Genomic DNA, 19,801 nt, shown 5'->3' on the forward strand with positions numbered 1-19,801 from the left:
CAAATGTGCACCTTCATTCCCGAACATCCCAAGACACAGCGTGTGTGTGCTGGTGGGGAGAAAATGACTAAGTTGACATGGCACTCCCCTCAGAGTGCCATGCCAACCTCACACTGCCTGTGGCATAGGTAAGTCACCCCTCTAGCAGGCGTTACAGCCCTAAGGCAGGGTGCACTATACCACAGGTGAGGGCATATGTGCATTAGCACTATGCCCCTACAGTGTCTAAGCAAAACCTTAGACATTGTAAGTGCAGGGTAGCCATAAGAGTAAATGGTCTGGGAGTCAAACAGGAACTCCACAGTTCCATAATGGCTACACTGAAATCTGGGAAGTTTGGTATCAAACGTCTCAGCACAATAAATGCACACTGCAATTTATTGTAACATGCACCCAGAGGACATCTTAGAGATGCCCCTGAATACCAATCCGACTTCGAGTGTGGGGCTGACCAGTTTCTGCCAGCCTGCCACAACCAGGCGAGTTGCTGGCCACCTGGGGAGAGTACCTTTGTCGATCTGTGGCCAGGAACAAAGCCTGCATTGGGTGGAGGTGCTTCACACCCCCCCCTGCAGGAACTGTAACACCTGGTGGTGAGCCTCAGAGGCTCACCCCCTTGGTTACAGCGCCCCAGGGCATCCCAGCTAGTGGAGATGCCCGCCCCTCCTGCCACTGCCCCACTTTTGGCGGCAAGGCTGGAGGAGTCACCCACCAGTCAGGACAGCCCCTAAGGTGCCCTGAGCGGAGGTGAACCCTGCCTTTAGAAATCCTCCGTCTTAGTTTTGGAGGATTCCCCCAATAGGATTAGGGATGTGTCCCCCTCCCCCACAGGGAGGAGGCACAAAGAGGGTGTAGCCGCCCTCCAGGACAGTACTCATTGGCTACTGCCCTCCCAGACCCAAACACCCCCCTAAATTTTGTATTTAGGGGCACCCCAGAACCCAGGAAATCAGATTCCTGCAACCTGAACTAAGAAGATGGACTGCTGAACTACAAGCCCTGCAGAGAAGATGGACGACGACAACTGCTTTGGCCCCAGCCCTACCGGCCTGTCTCCTGACTCAAAAACCTGCAACCAGCGATGCATCCAACGAGGATCAGCGACCTCTGAAGTCTCAGAGGACTGCCCTGACCCCCAGGACCAAGAAACTCCTGTGAGCAGAGGCCCTGCTCAACAACAGCAACATCTTTGCAACAAAGAAGCAACTTTTAAAGAACTCACTCTTCCCACCGGAAGCGTGAGACTTCACACTCTGCACCCGACACCCCCATCTCGAGATCCAGAGAACCAACACCGCAGGGAGGACTCCCAGGCGACTGCGACCCCGTGAGTAGCCCGAGATGACACCCCTGGACCCCCAACGGTGACGCCTGCAGAGAGAATCCAGAGGCTCCCCCTGCCCGCGACTGCCTGTAATAAGGGACCCGATGCCTGGATCAAGCACTGCACCCGCAGCCCCCAGGACCTGAAGGAACCGAACCTCAGTGCATGAGTGACCCCCAGACGACCCTCTGCCTAGCCAGGTGGTGGCTGTCCCGAGAAGTCCCCCCGTGCCTGCCTGCACAGCTAGAGTGACATCCGGGTCCCTCCATAGAAACCTATACCCGGACGCCTGCTTTGCACACTGCACCCGGCTGCCCCCAGTGCTGCTGAGGGTGTGCCTACTTGTTTCCCCCACAGTGCTCTACAAAATCCCCCTGGTCTGCCCCCCGAGGACACGGGTACTTACCTGCTGGCAGACTGGAACTGGAGCACCCCTGTTCTCCATAGGCACCTATGTGTTTTGGGCATCTCTTTGACCTCTGCACCGGACTGGCCCTGAGCTGCTGGTGTGGTAACTTTGGGGTTGCCTTGAACCCCCAACGGTGGGCTGCCTATGCCCAGGAACTGAGACTTGCAAGTGTCTTACTTACCTCGCAATCTAACCATTACTTACCTCCCCAGGAACTGTTGATTTTTGCAGTGTCCACTTTTAAAATAGCTTATTGCCATTTTAACAAAGACTGTATATGATATTGCTCTAATTCAAAGTTCCTAACTTACCTGTGTGAAGTACCTTGCATTTTATGTATTTACTTCAGATCTTGTGGTTCTTAAAATAAATTAAGAAAATATATTTTTCTATATAAAAACCTATTGGACTGGAGTAAGTCTTTGAGTGTGTATTCCTCATTTATTGCCTGTGTGTGTACAACACATGCTTAACACTACCCTCTGATAAAGCCTACTACTAGATCACACTACCACAAAATAGAGCATTAGAATTTTCTAATTTTGCTACTATCTTACCCTTGGACCCTTGGACTCTGTGCACACTGTTTCTTACTTTGAAATAGTATATACAGAGCAAACTTCCTACAAATCCTATTTGAAATGCAGTACGAAAAATAAAATTAGGAGCAACTGCATGAGTTAATTCTCTGCATTTTCTAGTGTAACAGTTCCATGTAAAGGCATCTGTAGTTTTGAAACCCAAAAGATAAATGGAATAGTGGTTACTGATTGTATTTTTTAAAAAAACTTAAATGTTCTTCAGTGAGCTGCTAATAGCCATAACTGAGGTTGATAATGTGTTCTGTACAACCTGAATATATATTCCAGTAGTACAGAATCGCTTATTCTGCGAACATATTTCAAGCACAACAAAGGGATGTGCTACATCTATTTTCTTTAAAAATATATTCTCCTGCTGAACCAGTTTTATTCTGAATGTGCTAACCCTCCAGTCAGTTGAAGGTTTCAGTAGACTTTTAATTCAGAGTCAAAATCCTTTTCAGGCCACAGAGAACAGAACCATTATACTTTTAGGTGCACACTCTCCACTGACCTCTATCCCAGGCCATTGCTCACTTGGTAATACAGTGTCACAGTATACAAAAACCCCTCAAATAAATTACACAGCAAAAAGGATGGACCACAGCAAGGATTTCAAACCCAGCCGGGCTTTTAAACACAAAGGATATGCACAAAGCTAAGATGATTAAAGTAATATGTACATTTCAAGAAAATCACATCCTGTTCGGTTTGAGAAGAAGTACATGCTACTCACTTTCAGCAAAACTCTTTCTAGTGCATAATCTAACTGCAGATTAATCATCTTTCAAACTCCCCCAGATGTCCGACCGGATCCTGAAAAAATTCCAGCAATTGCTCCTGTGCACCAATACATCAACAGATAGGACCATCAGCTTCTATGAAGCAACCATCCCACCTACAGAAGTGACAGTGCAGCGCCCTACATTGGTGCCCCTACTGCAAGCTGATGGCAGTTTACAACAAAGCTATTCTCAACCTGAGATACAGAGTATTAGAAACAGATTCAGAATCTTGACAGTGTGCAGAATCTAACAAAGAACCCTACTGACCCGTAGATATTAACTCCACATAATAGGAAGGAGGGCAGTCAGTGAGGGATCTGTTGTTAGATACAATATCTACCAGAAAAGGGTGTTACCAAAGCAACTGGTTCTTCTGATGAATATTTCTTACCACAGATTCCTCACCTTTTGAACAGGTACCAAAGCAGTAACAATTAAAAGTTGGAGGGTCTGAGGGGTGAACTTCATGCCAGGAAATCCTGCAGGACCCAGTTTGCAAAATGGCACTCCCTGCAGACCCGAGAGTTAAAGCAGTAATGGTTGGTGAAGGATGAATGCCCATGTCGACGTTTTGCAGATGTACAGCACCAAACACATCTAGGCATTGGGCTTCAACCTTCAAGTGTCATTTACAGACAAGGAAGATAGATCAGTCTTGGTCATGGGCAAAGTGGGGTTGGAGACTATCATAGCGGCTGTGCATGCCCAGCATGCCCCCAAATCAGGTACAACACCTTATCAACAAGACCAAGTTCAGGCAGACGTTAACTCGATGACGCCCACGTAGCTGCAGTTGCCCAGCACTGGAACACTCCTGATCCAAACCATAGGGGCAGCCAGAGCTCTGGTAGAATCAGCCATAAGGCCTTCTGGAGGCTATTTTTTGACCATGGCAGTACATTTTTATGAACAATCCATCTGGGAAAGGTCCATTTCTGGACAGGCCTTCACTTCTGAACACTAGCGATCCTGACAAACAGTTGATCATCTACTCACTACTCAATATTCAATAATCTGACTGGTAAAAGCTAAGGCCTCCCTTCGGAACCAACCAGTGCAGTAGACTCTCCTCCTTAGATATATGTGATTGAGAGGAGAAAGTGGGGAGGGAAACTGAATGCCTTACATGAAAGGTGACACCACATTTGGCAGTAATGACACCTTGGTTCTAAGCATGAGCTCGCCCAGAAAAGGGATGGTATATGGTACTTGCAGTGACCATGCTTGCAGTTCACAGAAACTGTGTGCAGCAGTAATCAAAATGAGGAAAACAGTTTTAAGGGTCAGTAGCCTAAAAGAATAGTTGTACATAGGCTTGACAGCAGTGGCGCTACGAAGGCCCCCGCGGTGTGTGGGGGGTCGCCAAGCTCCAGGGGGCCCTCTCAGCACAGTACCGTGGCATTAGAGCTCCTTCGTGGGTCCCGAGGGGGGCCCCTCCATATAATTTGCAGGGAGGCCCCCAACAAGTTTTGTTATGCCACTGCTCAACAGCTGTACACATTAATATGGCAATAATTCAAATGAAGGTCCTACTGTAGCATAACAAAAGGAGCAAGGAAACATATGTAATCATTTCAAATTCTGCATCACTGATGACTTGAATAGGGCTCATCAGGGAAACGCAGAAAGCCTGAGTGGGCTGACAAAGAAAATTCAACAGTGCTCGTGTCAAGCCCTGGCTGAGTCAAAGACAGTACAAATAGAAGGACAACAGAGACGTTTGCCTAAAGCAGATCTACATGACAGTCCTCACATTAGGCCACAAACTCTGTCCAGTAGCCAGAATGTAATGAATTTTTCAAAGGACGTCAAATGACTAAAATCACATCCACCACCTCTGCAGGCAGATATCTGCTCAGTTAGGTCTGCTCAATCTACGTGTGCGGTGGTGTAGGTTGTGGGGATTTGAGTGTAGAACCCTGCCCTGTCTTGGGGAGATATGACCATCCCAAAGTAGTAGACAAAGAGATGGTGCAGGGCACACACTTGTTGGAGCACCACACCCTTTACGCTGTTTCCCTCCTGACCTTCTTCAGAACGTCAGGAAGCAGAGGCAGGATCGCCTAAAAGCAGACAAGAGACCCACAGAAGGCAGAATATTCTCCCACAGGAAGCTCTGGAGCAGACACTCCAGCACAAATGATAATGAGCATTGTTGGAGATAAAGAAAAATATAAGGCACCCCTAACTAGGAGAAAATCCTTTAAACTATTACGAGTCTTAGATGCCACTCAGGGTCGGCTGGATGGACTCTTCTGAGCTCGTTTCCCCTGGTGTTTAGAGATCCTGCCAGATGTTTGGCAGACAAGGAAATTCCCTGAAGGTCCAGCGAGTTCCACAGCTTCAGCAACCCTTGGCACTGAACACATGATCATGCACTGCCCATGTCTACTGCAGTACCACATGGCAGTTGGGCTGTCAGAGCTGCAAGAGGCAGCTCTTGATGGAAGCAGAAAGGCCTTGAGAGCCAGTGAGATGAGAGGCAGTGCTTAAAGATTGATGTGGTGTATCTGCTCCAGAGACCTATGACCACCTTCTCCTTGTGAGCTTACCACTCCTGAAACAATATATCCATAACCACTAAGTTCTGGATGGGGGTAGGGAGAACAGCCTGCCACAAGTCATTCTAGAGCCAGAAAGAATAGATACCACAGCAGTACCTCTGGAATTACTCAGATTAAAAGTCATGCAGGACCGAACAGTCAAATGGTCCTTTCCCATCAGAGCTGGCTATCTAGGCAATAATGCTTTCTGAACATAGACATTGATGTCTATGTACCAGCCTGACAAATATTAATGGCCACGCAGTGCACATGAAGTGGTAGGGGCCTTGGCTGTGGGGGAATGAGCCTTAGATACTCGAGGGGTTGTTTTTTGGCCATTGCATAGCAGATCTTGATACACAGGACTATCTATCTGGATAAGGTCCTGTTCAACACTGCTTTGACTTTATTTGCTCCAGAAAGCCCCACAGAGAGCTGATCGTCCATCAAATGGTCTTTGGAATGATCAATGTAAAAGCTCAGTGCTTTTTTGGTGTTCAAACAATGGAGTCGCTCCTCCTCTTTGAACGAGTGAGGATGGGCAAAAAACATCCGAAGTATGATGGACTGTATAACATCAATGAGTCACAACCTTCGGTAGAAAGGCAGCACTTGTTCTCAGCAGCTGTTTGTCCTGAAAGAAGGTGGTGTAGGGCAGCTGGACTGAAAGAGCTTGAAGCTCACTCTTATGAGGAGCTGAGGTGATAGCAATTAGAGATATTTCAGAGTCAGTAGACATAAGGAACAGCTGTGTAATGGCTCAAACGGGGCACACAAGAAAAGTAAGTCCAAATTAATGTCCCACTGGGGCATCACGAAGGGCACTGGCAGAAACAAACTTTTAAGGAAACGCATCACAAAGGGTGATTTGAAAAAGGACCGCTGGTCTGGTAATTGTAAAAAGGCCCACAGATAACCTTCAACAGGACCAAATGCAAGTTCATGCTGGGCCAAAGACAGATGAAACAGTAAAACATCTGACAACTGCTCCATGCTATGGGCACCACAACAAGCCACAAACTTGTCCGCTTATCTGATGTAAACAGATTTTGTTGAACGATTCCTGGCTGACAAGATAACATCCTCTACTTCAGCAGGTAGATCAAATGCAGTCAACTGCCATCACTCAATCTCCATGCACGGCGGTGCAGTTAACACAAGCCTGGGTGCAAGGCCCTACCCTGCTGCTGCAACAGGAGTCCCTCTTGAAGTGGCAGATGCTCCTGCTCAGTTTTTGGTACCACACTCTCCTGGCTAAATTCAGAGACACTAGAATGAATGTGGTCCAGTCATTTTTGATCTGCTTCAGAACTCTGTGCAGAAGAGGTAGTGTCGGGAAGGTATACAAGAGTACTGCGGTCCACTCTTAAAGAAATTCATCTCAGAGAAGAGCTTTTTTGAGAATTCCAAAGCACAAAATGTTACTGCAGTGATGGCAAACAGATCAAGCCAGGGTTCTCCCTACTGTGGGATGATGCCCTTCGCCACCTCCAAGTGAAGCTTCCATTCATGATAAGCGCAGCGTGCATGCTGATTTTGTCTGCCCTGGTTTTTAAAGATCCACCATGGTTGTGTACCATCAGGGAGATGCCATAACACGTCAACCAGGTTAAGAGGTTTAGGGCTGCCTGGCACACAGTCCAGAATCACACCCCACCCTACTTGTTGCAGTACCCCATAGTTAAGGCGTAGTCTTTGAGAACCTCAACCAGACTCCCATTGATGGACTGTAAGAAGGCTTTCAACAGCAAGCGAATGGCCCACAACTCCAGTAAATTAATGTGGAGGCTGGTCTTTTGCCTAAGACTAGAGTTTTCTGACTGTCACCTCTCCCAGATGATGCCCAAGCCCAGCAGCAATTCATCAGTCACCACCATCCACTATAGGTGGGATCGGAAGAAGGGTCACCTCGTTCTCTAATTACAGTAAAGCACGCACCACTGCAGATGTTTTGCACTTTCTTCTGAAACAAGGATGACATCTAACAGGTTCCCCTGCTGCTGGGCCCACTGCAGAGCTTGCATGTGCTTTTTAGCCTGGGCAGTGAGCAAGATGGAGCCCAGTAGACCAAGAAGCCTCAGAGCCACCCTCACAGAGACTCAAGACAGAGTTTGAGATATTGGAGTCCGAATGTTCTGAACTTTCAAAGGGAAGACCTAAAAGTGCAGAGTAATTAGGATGGCTGCGTTGAAGGGGAGACTCTGCAAAGAAGTCATGTGTAACTTCATCAGGTTGATCCTTACCCCAGCTTAGTAAGGAGATTACATTCACAGTCGTCTGTAGGTGTTATACATCTGACTGTGTCAAGCTGGCCTATCACAGCCAGTTGTCGAAATAGGGCAAGGCTGGTACACCGGGCCTCCAAAGATGAACAGGGACCACCACCATCACCTTTGTGAACCCCCGAGGGACACTAGTGGGACCGAAAATCAGTGCAGCAACTGAAAATGCCTGTGGCCCACCTTGCACCATAGTTAGCGTCTGTTGCCTGCAGAAGAGGAAAATGAAAATAGTCATCCTTCAGGTCTAATGCCATCATTCAGTCTCCTGGAGCCAGGGCAGACAGAACCTGGGCTAGAGGGAGCATCTTGAATTTGTTCTTCCACAGGAAGAATGGGAGGAGTCAATGGTCTAAAATGGGGCAGAGGCCCTCACAAATATCAGGATTAGCGCCCAGTTCTGATCTACAAGCCCAGGACCCTCTCCCTGTCCTTAGCCTGGACTTTCTGCGGAAAAATCGCCAAATGGTCCCCCGAAAGCCACTCTGATGAAAGTGCAAGGTGCAGCAGAGTGGTAAGGAGTGGCTAGGAATAGCCTGCTTGGACTATCTGCAGGACCCACCTGTAAAATGTAAACACTTGCTATCTGTGGAGAAAATGTGTGATACTGCCTCCCACAGGGCAGCGGTGTGTTGTGAAGGGGAAACTAAATAAGCTTGGAGGCTGCTGCCAGAGGGGCTGGGGATTGGGATGGTCACTGTCCCTGCAGACTTGGGCACCCTACCCTAAACAGGATAGAGCTGGTGTGCCTACTGCTGGGGCGTGGGGCCTTATTCTGCCTGTAGGCAAAACCCCTTGCAATGTTTTGCATGTTGTGCATGTGTAGAAAGGCCAAAGGAGCATACAGTAGCTCTACTTTCCTTTATGAGTTTGAGGGCAATCTCTGCCTTCTCACTACAAAAGTGTGACCCCATTTAAAGGCATATCCATGAGTGATGCCTGAATGTTACCCAATAAGCCAGAAGATCTTATCAACTGTGTCTCATAAGTGCCAGGTTAGCACCAATCACTCTGCTTAAGCAGTCCTTTGTGTCTAGTCCTGACCGAATGACAACAAATTCCTCCCGGACAGTTGACAGGATTTCAGTGACTAAATCCCACAAGGTATGTGAATATCTGCCTGATAAGCAGCTGGTGTTGACATAACGATGAGCAAGGCTAGTGGAAGACAACATCCTGTTTCTGAATTCCATAGTTCTTTTTGACATTCTGTCCGGGGGTGTACTCAGGAAAGAACTGGCATTAACCCTGCTGGTGGAGGCCTGTAATACCAGGATCCAAAAAGCAGGATGCTGCATCAAAAAAGCTGGGTCACCCACAGCGGGTCTGTGATCTATCACGTACTTACCGGTGAACAAGAGCAGGGTTTATTCCAAGTCCCCATGAGAGTCTCGGTCAGGGCCTCATTGAAGGCAACGGTTCCAAGGGGGTTTGTCCAGGCTGTAGAACCTCTGTGAGGACACTGGGTTTACCTCAATGGAAGGCAATTGGACACCTAAAACCTCTGCCGCTTGACTGGTGACCATGGCCAACGAAACAGAGTCCTCCATGGAAGGCCAGGGGGTGAGATTAGTTCTTTGCCAGGAGAGGTGGTCCAGTCAACAGGCCTCTCACAGGTCCATATAAAAGTTGTTGTCATCATAGTGAGAGATACTCATCCCTACCATTATTGTCAAAAGGTGGTGGGCTCTGGTCAGAGTGCGATCCGAAAGCTGTTGGCGCCCTAGAGGATGGCTCCTTGGCGAGAGTACTGTTTTGTCAGAGTCAGACTATACTGGGGCCAGGAGTTTCGGAACTGTTGCGACTTCAGCCGAGGTCGAGATAGTGTAGTTCGGGAGTCAGACAAGACAATATGACTGACATCCTCCTCCAGCGTTGGCGGCTTCAGTGCCAGCATTGATGCAGCAGGAAGTGACCTGGACCGTGGTGGCAGTTATGGAGTCTGCTCAGAAGCCAGAGCCGAATCCAAAGTGGGTTCAAGAGGCACAGACCGTGCTGGGGGCAGGTCCCGTGGCAGTAACCCAACTGGATGCGTCCTTGGATCTGTGGGGCCTGAAGATGAGCCAGAAGTAACCAGTAGGGGCCAAAGATGAGGAGCATTGTCTCCCTGGATGCCTTGATCGGTTGTGGTTTTGGCGACGGACCCAGAAATTCAAGGTGCATCGAAACCATTTGGGGAATTGGTTTCTCAACTAGGGGACTCGGAGAGAGACCGGGGGACACCTTGATGTCCTTGCAGCTTCTCAGAAGGACAAGGCCTGCTTGAATGTTTGTGTTTCTTCTATGACTTGGACTTCTGCAACAATGACTGTCCTCAATAATGGGAACGAGTCTGTGTCCTCAAATTCAAGAGGGGATTCATGACTTCCTGCTGTGTTCTGCGACGTACAGCTTGGCTTAAGGGTGCAAATTGCCGTAGGGTTCTTCAGTATATGAATCTCAACGAAATGTCACGTGGGGCTCGTTCAAAAGGAAGGAGACCTCATTCAAGGGTTAGGGGGGTCTATCTTATTTTAACATAATTCCAATTCAACTTGATTGTGTGGAAACATTAATGTTAAAAACAATAACAGAAAACCAAATACTGGACAAAATAAGACTTTCCATCATACATGTATTGTATTGTGCTAAAGGTGATCATATTTGCAATAAATGATATGCAAAGACTCTACACAGTCCCCAAAGGTTGTATAATCTCATTAGCTCGGAGAAACTTAGGGAAGTCCAAATAAACTGACAATCCCTTCTTTTTACTTTTAGGTGGCATCCAATTGGGGGGTTGGGGAAGTGGGGTGTCAATGTTTTTTTTTAATTTTTGTATTTGCTTTTAAACCCAGACATAACAAATCCGGAGAAATAATGTAACTCAGGCAATAACTCTCAATCAGATACAGAGCATATATGTATGTTAAAAACAGGTAGGAACCTCCCTCACCTCCCATCAACCCCCAGCATCTTACATGACACAATCAGTCTATGAGCACTCCTTTCCTGTAATGCATTTCCTCTTCCCTCCAATCGGTTTCTATCTGGGAGCCCCTTAGGTGCGTTAATCGTCCTACGTCTATCTTGGTCGTCCTATAGTCCATGATCTCTTTCTGACTATATCTCAAGTGAGTAGTATGTGATCCAGTCCCCCCCATATCTTTTGAAATTTCTGCGGGCATCCCCTATTTGTGTATGTAGTTTTTCCCCCCATCATGAACCGGTCCATACCCTTTCTCCAGGTACTCAGAGTCGGCTAGGTCCGGGCTCCCCATTGTCGGGCTATGTCTCTTTTCGCAACCATCAGTCCAAGTCCGCATAGCATAAGTTTTCTTCTGGGTAGATCTATATCATTGGGAATGCCCAGTAGTATGTATTTGGGATCTGAGGGAATCCGCTCGTTCAGTACCCCTGAGAGCTCTCCCAATACCCTGTTCCAGAACTCCCTAATCACCGGGCAGTCCCATATGACGTGTAAAAAGGAATCGGTCTCGCTACAGCCACTGGCACAATTTGGATGTCCGGTCCTCCCCATTATCTACAGTCTGTGTGGGTCATAATACACTCTGTGTAAAATTTTAAATTGTATCAAGTGAAGTCTGGATCTTATTGCCACCTCCCTTGGGAACATCAATGCAGCCTCCCAATCTATTTCTTCTATTTGTCCTATGTCCTTCTCCCATTTGGTACGTAGGGTTATTAGCGTGTTTGGCATATTATTACTAATGGTCTTGTATACCAGCGATGTTGCTTTCTCCATTATTTTATTAGTTAGTAGGCGGCTCTCTAGGGGGGGAGTGTTCCACGATTCCCTGTCCCCCAAGATCTTCCTTCCCCCACGCGTGTCTCAATCTTATATATTGAAAATATTGTGTCTCGCTTAGAGCATATTCTTGTTGTAGAGACTCAAAGGGCATGAGACCGCCATTCAACATCAGATCTCCAATTTTGGAAATCCCAATCGTGTCCCAGCCCCTGAAGCCCTTGAGCTTTTTAATTTCTTTTAGCCAGCTTCTCTCCCTTAACGGGGTTTCCATAGTGGGGCGCCTATACCATCTTATCTTCATATTGGCTCTTTTCCAGGCCAACAAAGTCACTCTCATGGCTGGAGCGAGGTGTCTAGTTCCAGTGCCCTCATATAGAAATTGCTTACAGGACCTCCCTTCCCATTGCCGCCGTTCCAGTCGGAAGGTGGGGTGTTGAGCTGCGGCATATATCCAGTCATTAACATTGATTAGATGAGCCGCCCAGTAATATGCCTCGATGTCAGGTAGGGACAGTCCACCTGCATATTGGCAGCGTTGTAGCGTAGTTAGAGCTATTCGTGGGTGTTTTCCTTCCCATAGGAAAAGTCTGATATCCCTGTCTATGGCCCCAAATTGGCTGTTGGGAATTTGGTAGTATGTGTTTTGTAAAGCGTATAAGAACTTTGGTAGGGAGATCATTTTTACCATTGCCACTCGGCCCATTAACGTCAAGGGAAGTGTTTTCCATCTATCGAAATCACTACTACATTCACTTGCTATCCGTCCGATATTACGCCCAAGGCATCTGTCAGCTTCATGGGTGACGTATATTCCTAGGTATTGAAATCCCTCCCTCGTGCTTTGAAATTGCATCGGCAGAGGTGGGAGGGATATCCCCTGTTGTGGTGTATATAAAATCGATTTTTGCCAATTAATGCAATATCCCGAATGCCTACCATACTCCTCTATCAGGAGAAACAAGCTCGGGAGTGTGATCTCATTACGAGCGATGTAGAGGAGTACATCATCCGCATATAGAGAGATGTGCTCCTCCTCTTCTCCCTCCGGTCTCAATCTAAAGCCAGTTATGCCAGCGTAATTTCTGATCTTGCACGCTAGTGATTCCAGCGTGAGGGCAAATAACAGGCGGGACAGAGGGCATCCCTGCCTCGTTCCCCTTTCGATGGGGAACTCCGAGGAGACGACTCCGTTCACCCTAACCGCGGCTGTGGGCCTTGTGTAGAGCAATTGTACCCACTTAACATAGTTTGGGCCAAACCCAAATCGTCTCAAGGTCGCCACCAGGAATGGCCAGTGCACTGCGTCAAAAGCCTTCTCCGCATCTAAAGCCAGAAATAAATGGGCTCTGGACGGTTCATCACTGCGGCAAGCCATATGTGTGATCTTCTTAAATTTTGTCTTGTAGACCTTCCAGGTATAAAGCCGGTCTGGTCCATGTGTATTAATAAAGAAATGACTCTAAGCATCCGGGATGCCAGCACACTGACTAAAGCCTTGACCTCCACGTTTAACAAGGATATCGGCCTGTATGAGGCACATCTGTCTTTGGGTCTGCCCTCTTTGTGTATTACTGCTATCTCAGCCTCAGCTATTGCACCTCTTGCTCTTGAGCCTCTAGATACATATTTAATAAGTGAGGAGCCAGGAAGGCGGGGGAAGGAGGAGGAAACCCCCGGCAACCCTCGTTTCGGGCAGGAGCCCTTTAAATTTGAGACAGCGCTCCCGCCTCGCGGGACGCGCTCAGGAAGGCAGGGGAAGGAGGAGGAAACCCCCGGCAACCCTCGTTTCGGGCAGGAGCCCTTTAAATTTGAGACAGCGCTCCCGCCTCGCGGGACGTGCCCGGGCGAAGCCCGTGCCAAGGGCAGGCCCGTCCTGCGCCCGTCAGCGACCGGAAGAGGCCGGGCTGGGCCATATTATTTTCATCCTGACTTCCGAGGTTGGTGATCAGCGGACGAACACATTTTACCCACCCGGACACCTTCTCAATATAGGTGAGCAGCACTTTTGGCCCTCCTGGCGTCTTAGCTTTTCTTAACAAAGCCCCAGTAGAGCTAAAACAGGGTGGGAGCAGGAGAGGAAGGGCACCTATGGAAATAGACTGCCAAACTTTGGGACTGGACTTAAGTGCCTTATCAAAGCAAGATGGGTAGACGGAAGGGGGGGATGCCTCTGGAAAAAGCCGACAATAACAAGACTCTAGATGGTTTCCTTCAAAAAGCAGTTGGGGCATTAGAAAAAGAAATTGAACTGGTGGAGCGCTGTCTGACTGCCCCCCCACCAACGGAGGCTTTGTCGAAAACTCCACTACAACCTTTACACCCACCAGCTCTCCAGCCTGCCCCGCCAACTCCACCTCCAAGTACCCAAACTACCCGAATGTCCGTCACAGAGCCCCTGGACAAGGTCATATATCCTTCAGAAATTACACAGCCTATGCCAGATAGGCCTGCACCCTCCCCAGAGCATAGCTCAAAGGGCAAAAGGAAACGAGGGGAGGTAAACTTAAAGAATAAACGGGCCCGTGTTTTGAACTCCCCCAATCATGCCGTGCCTACTCGGACCAAGGACTGTACACCTGCCCAAGCTACTAACAACGGCAGCCTTGACATAGCCTTCATAATAGATCTTATAAAAGACGAGCTCTCTAAAAAACTATACCCTATAACAACTCGCCTATCAGCTATTGAGGAGAAACTTGACGTTCTCATCAAACTTAATCAGCCAAACACCTCTTCCTCATTAGATTTACAATACTCGCAACAACATTTTCTCCCATGCCCTCCAGTCAACAGTGTCAGTGACCCTCCTTTATCATCAAGTACAGTCCACATTTCTCAATCACTTTGCCCTGATTCTTCGCACCAACCAGTGAAGGCTTCTACTGCTAGACTGGCCAATCCCCCTAAAACTTGGCACCTAAAGAGAGATTCCCTCCTCCCAAGGCGGACTGATGAAATTGCTTTTTCCATGAACATGGGCACAAAACTGCTCAAGGATCATACCAACTCTCCAGCAGACCGGTCGCATAGGGATCTAGGAACCAACATGAGAACTTTACACCTACCACCGGAAGCTTGCCCTTATGTGCTTGTTATTACGAATGTTCCTAAGCTTAAGCCTAATATTCCCGAATCATTTACAGGACTGAAAAATAAGGTCATCCACTGGCTTCATAGATAAGCTAGATTTGCTTTTCACATGATACTGTCAATATTAATGGTGAGGAGGGTGGGTTGGGTGGGTCCACTCAAAAACCCCGGTACAGGGGATTGTATTGTTATTAACTTCGATGCGCCTTCCCTTGTCCAACAGCTCTCCTTGAATGTGTGTCACTCTAACCCTCTAGGGGGAGTAACCTCACTTTGCAGGCTCCAGGCTTTCTACCCTCACAAAGCTGCACCAGCTATTAAGGGGGTAACAATGTCACCCAGAGGTCCCACTAGGGCACAGATGCAGCCTGATTATCAGCCGAGACGCAGCCCTTTCTCGCTCTCGCTTTCTGAAATTGATTGACTAAAAGCCAGCACTGAGTACAGTTCATCTCAGCCTCAAGGTTCAAATAATTGGGATAAAGAGTACCCTATAGTCGGAAATAATAAAACTCATACAATAGGGCAAGGTAATCCTGAGGTTGAACAATCCCCTACTGCAGACACCAGAGACCCTACGCCAATTCCTACACTTGCCCAGCCAGATCCTTCTAAGATGGAAACTAGCATCTGGCTTTCCTCCTGTGCCCAGAGTTCTGAAATCCGTATTGGGGGTGCAAATAAGGAGCGCAAGGTGATTGAGACCAACTTAGCCACAGATTTAGCAGACCTTAGTAAACTTGGATATCCACCACTACTTCAGACACTCGAACTGCTCATGTCACCCCCCGATCTAGACGGGGCAAGAAATACTTCGGGAAATATTGTAGTGGGAAATCCAAATACGGCTGGTATAGATACAACTGAAAAGGGTATAAAACTTCCCCACTGTACTCCATTTGCAAGCGAGAACCCTGTGGTTGAAGCTCCCCAAGACATAATAGATGGCCTAGATACCATCCTTAGTTGGATTATTGCAGGGTTGGAGAATAAAATGAACAACCCTGAATGGGGCAAATTCATAGATGAACATAAAATATGCCTTTTCCAAGAAACATGGGCACTGGAGCCCAAATACAGAATTGGCTACAAAAGTTACTGGGTCCCAGCAACTAAGGTGAATTCAGGGAGACCCTCAGGTGGGCTGCTTATATGGCTCAGCTGTTCCTTCAAATGTCGGATTGAAACAATTGACTTGGGCTGCCCTGATCTAATGGGGTTATCAATACCATCCCTTAGCAAGAAACCACTTCTAATAATTAATATTTATAACAGGAGCCTGGGTAGTAAATATGAGTCCGACACATTGACTATTTTGGACAGCTTTCTTTCTTGTAAATCATCTTCCCACTTTATTCTTATTGCTGGAGATTTTAATGTCACTTTTGAACCCTACTCGCTGGCCCAGGAATTATATAAAGTTGAAAACGTCTACTGGGTTATCCCTCAACTGGTATCTAGCAAAAGACCAAAAATAAATAGATTAACACATCAGGTTGTGGATATTACACTGGCACATGGCTTGCGGGCTTGCAATGGTCGTTCCTGCTCGGATTCTAATCTTCACCCTACATTCAGGCGCGGGACACAGAAGAGCCAGATAGACTATATTTTGCTTGATATCCGCCTGTGGGGCTATATGGTTGACATGAATATTGTAGAACATGAGGAAAGTGACCACGAACCATTGATTTTATTTCTTAGGAACCTTTTACCCCTACTTGAAGTCTCTTGTCCCAAGACCCACGAACAACTGCTTGCATTGACCAACAATAGACGAAATGTTAGATGGGAATCCCTGAGCACCGACACAGCCACCTTGGTATCTGTGTACAGGCAGTTGGCTGATCACATGGATCGTATATCCCAGCCTTTAGAAGATAGTGGTGTGCTTATAGCAGCCCACACACCATTTTTTAATTCTCAAAAAAATCTTTTCACTAAAGAGTCTGCAAAAGAAGTTAAAAAGAAGTGTAACGCAAGGTGGTTCAACGCCGCATGTAGGGAAGCACAGCACAAACTTCTGAGAGCTTTAAGAGGAGGCCAATCAGACCATATAAGGGAAGCCAGGAAAGATTATAGACAGGAACAAAGTAGAGCCCGTAGGACATGGGATGAATCTAGATGGGTTTCCCTCCTGGAGTCTGCTAAAATAAATGACACCTCGAAATTTTGGAAATTGGTGGCTGATGCCAGCGAAGAACCTAATTGTTCGCCTGGTGCCTCAATACTCCCTGTAGAGTGGACAGATCACTTTTCCCGATTATATTCTGGGATTACTGGTGTTACTTTCAGGGAACTGACCCATACCATGATTACTGAGACTCCCAAAATTGAATTTACCCTGGCAGAAACCAAGGCTGCGATCGCTTCACTGAAATGGGGAAAGGCCCCCGGCCTTGATAAAATACCTGGCGATTTATATAAGACAAACCCAGATATATGGGCCCCATATCTGAACCTCATTTCCAATGCGGTAACTGCAGGAGCACCTGTCCCGAGCTCCTGGATGGGAGCAGAGATAGTTCCCATCTTTAAGAAAGGTAACCCCTCTAACCCTGTTAACTACCGCCCAATCTCCTTACTTGACAACTTTCAAAAACTTTTTGCTAAGCAAATTTTGTCTCGTTTAGAAAAATGGATTCTGGAAACTAATGCCATTTCTGATTTGCAAGCAGGGTTTAGGCCAGCAGTTAGTACCATAGATCAGGTGCTAAGATTTTTAACAATAAAATGGAAGACTGTGGAAGTAGGCGGAGGTAACCTTTTTGTAGTTTTTATTGACCTTAGAGCCGCGTTTGATTTGGTCCCCAGAAACCAGCTTTGGCTGACACTAGCCAATATGGGTGTCCCACATGGCCTCCTGAAACTTATCATCCGACTACACGAGAATACTTATGCTCAAATCAGGAGTGGTAAGAATGGTGATCTAACAGAAGCAGTGGCTATTGAGAGGGGAGTCAGACAGGGGTGTGTTTTGGCCCCCACCCTTTTTCTTCTATACAGAAATAATTGTATTAAGTATCTAGCAAATTGCACTAATGATTCCCCAAAGCTGGCCGGGACCAAAGTTCCATGCCTACTTTATGCAGATGACACTATCCTTCTGTCTAAATCATCCATGGGAATTCAGAATCTGGTCAACCAGTTCGGTGTTTTTTGCAGAGATTACGGGTTAGACATAAATCTTAAGAAAACTAAACTCATGATATACAGTGCCCCGAATAAGAAGCTCAGAGCAAATATTAGGATGGATTCAATTCATCTGGAGAGGGTAATGGAATACGATTATTTGGGTATTAGACTATCTGATAAGGGCAGCTGGGATCCAGCTATAAGGAAAGGGGCACTAACAATCAGCCAAAGATGTGGAGTGATAGGACGTAAGGCTAGCACTGCAACAAGTCCCCCTTTGACCCTCATCTCTGAAATCTACAAAGCCCAAATCCGTGCCGCGGCCCTATATGGAGCGGAACTTTGGGGATCTAACAGACAAATGGACACTCTTCAAATCAAAGAAAATAATTTCCTTAGACACATATCCAGACTAGGGAAGGGCACGCCGATGCTCCCCCTAAGACTGGACCTGGGTCTAAATAGTATTAAGGATACAGCATACCTAAGACCACTTCTGTACTGGGTTAGATTATGAAAAACGGAGGAACTCGAACCCTTCAGATTAGCAGTTAAAGAACTATTGCCACCTTGCTATGGATGGGAAAAAGTACGGTGGCTTAGGGAGATGAAGGTGGCTTGGGTTAAACTGAACTTAGCCCATTATTGGGAGAATCTCGAGACGATCCCTGGTAACGCTAAATGCCTGATCAAAGACCGCTATTGGGAAAAGATCCATGAGGAATCTCTTGGCTCAATTGGGTTGGGTCGGTTGACAGCAGAGTTTCTGCTGGTTAAGCATGAACCTCTGCCTGAAAGCTTCCTGGATCTCCCTATGCCATCCCGTGCTCGTTCCTTATTACTTCAGTTCAGATATGGAACATTGGCAGTCAACAGCTTCACAGCTTGCTGGTCGGCCAATAGTTCTTTATCTGACAAATGCATAAACTGCCATCTATGCAAGGAAACTTCTGAGCATGTCCTATTTTTCTGTCCTCTGTACAAATGCCCTCGCAGGAAGTGGATTATTCCTCTGTGCAACACACTGCCATCACAAAACCGAAACAGTGTATATAGAATATGCAAATATGACACTTCCATGCTGATAGTGAGTTCTGTTTCCAAATATTTGGCAGCAGCATGGAAAATCCGCAGTAGGATTATTACAGATCTTAATCCATCGGTCGAAGAACGGTCTAGAAGTTAGCGAACTTGCACCCTGTTATATTAATCTGGGATTTTAAATAAAACGATTAGTACGACCTATCGACGATATAAGACTGTAGCCCCGAGCATGCTGTCTAGTGGGTTACCCCAATTGAAGTGACTTATAGTCCCTCAGCATATATAATTTTATAAATCGCAAGTTGCAATTTATTTGATCAACTTATTTAATAGAACTGATTAACTTATGGCATTATTTTCCATTGGCTGACCTCTAGCTTTTGCTAACAGGAGCTATTATATGTAGTTTTTATGTCTTATTTTATGTATAAACCTGTTTTAGAATGGTTTTCTTGCCTTTAACAATTGATTAGTATTATTTTAGCATTTAGCCTCTTGCATAGGGTAAGATTCAGAGATTATTTTGAGAGCCTTGTCTTAATTATCTATGAAACTTTGTATGTAATATTATGATTTTTTTTTTTTTTTGCATTAACTGCCAATGTCTTTTTTATTAAGCGATGGTTTATGGCTTTTATCTTTTTGTATGTATGATCACTTTTAACTTTTCAAATGGTCCAAATCTGGACCGAATAAACTATTGATTGAAGTGAGGAGCCAGTACTTCTCTGAAGCTTTTAAAGATCTCGGCCGGGAAGCCGTTCGGACCTGGTGCCTTGCCTGGTCTTAGTCGCGCCAAAGCAGCAGATATCTCCTCCACTGTGAGGTCTCCCTCTAGCTCTTCTCGGTCCACTGAGTCT

The 19,801-nt window shown here is 46.6% G+C and overlaps 1 protein-coding gene across 20 annotated transcripts in view; it reads right to left on the minus strand.

Moving 5' to 3' along the window:
• BLTP1 (bridge-like lipid transfer protein family member 1) overlaps positions 1–19,801 on the minus strand; it is a 1,779,540-nt gene that overhangs the window by 428,474 nt on the left and 1,331,265 nt on the right. The gene's annotated exons all lie outside the window — the stretch shown is intronic.

The sequence above is a fragment of the Pleurodeles waltl genome, chromosome 1_2, assembly GCF_031143425.1.
Source record: "Pleurodeles waltl isolate 20211129_DDA chromosome 1_2, aPleWal1.hap1.20221129, whole genome shotgun sequence".
Lineage (NCBI taxonomy): Eukaryota > Metazoa > Chordata > Amphibia > Caudata > Salamandridae > Pleurodeles > Pleurodeles waltl.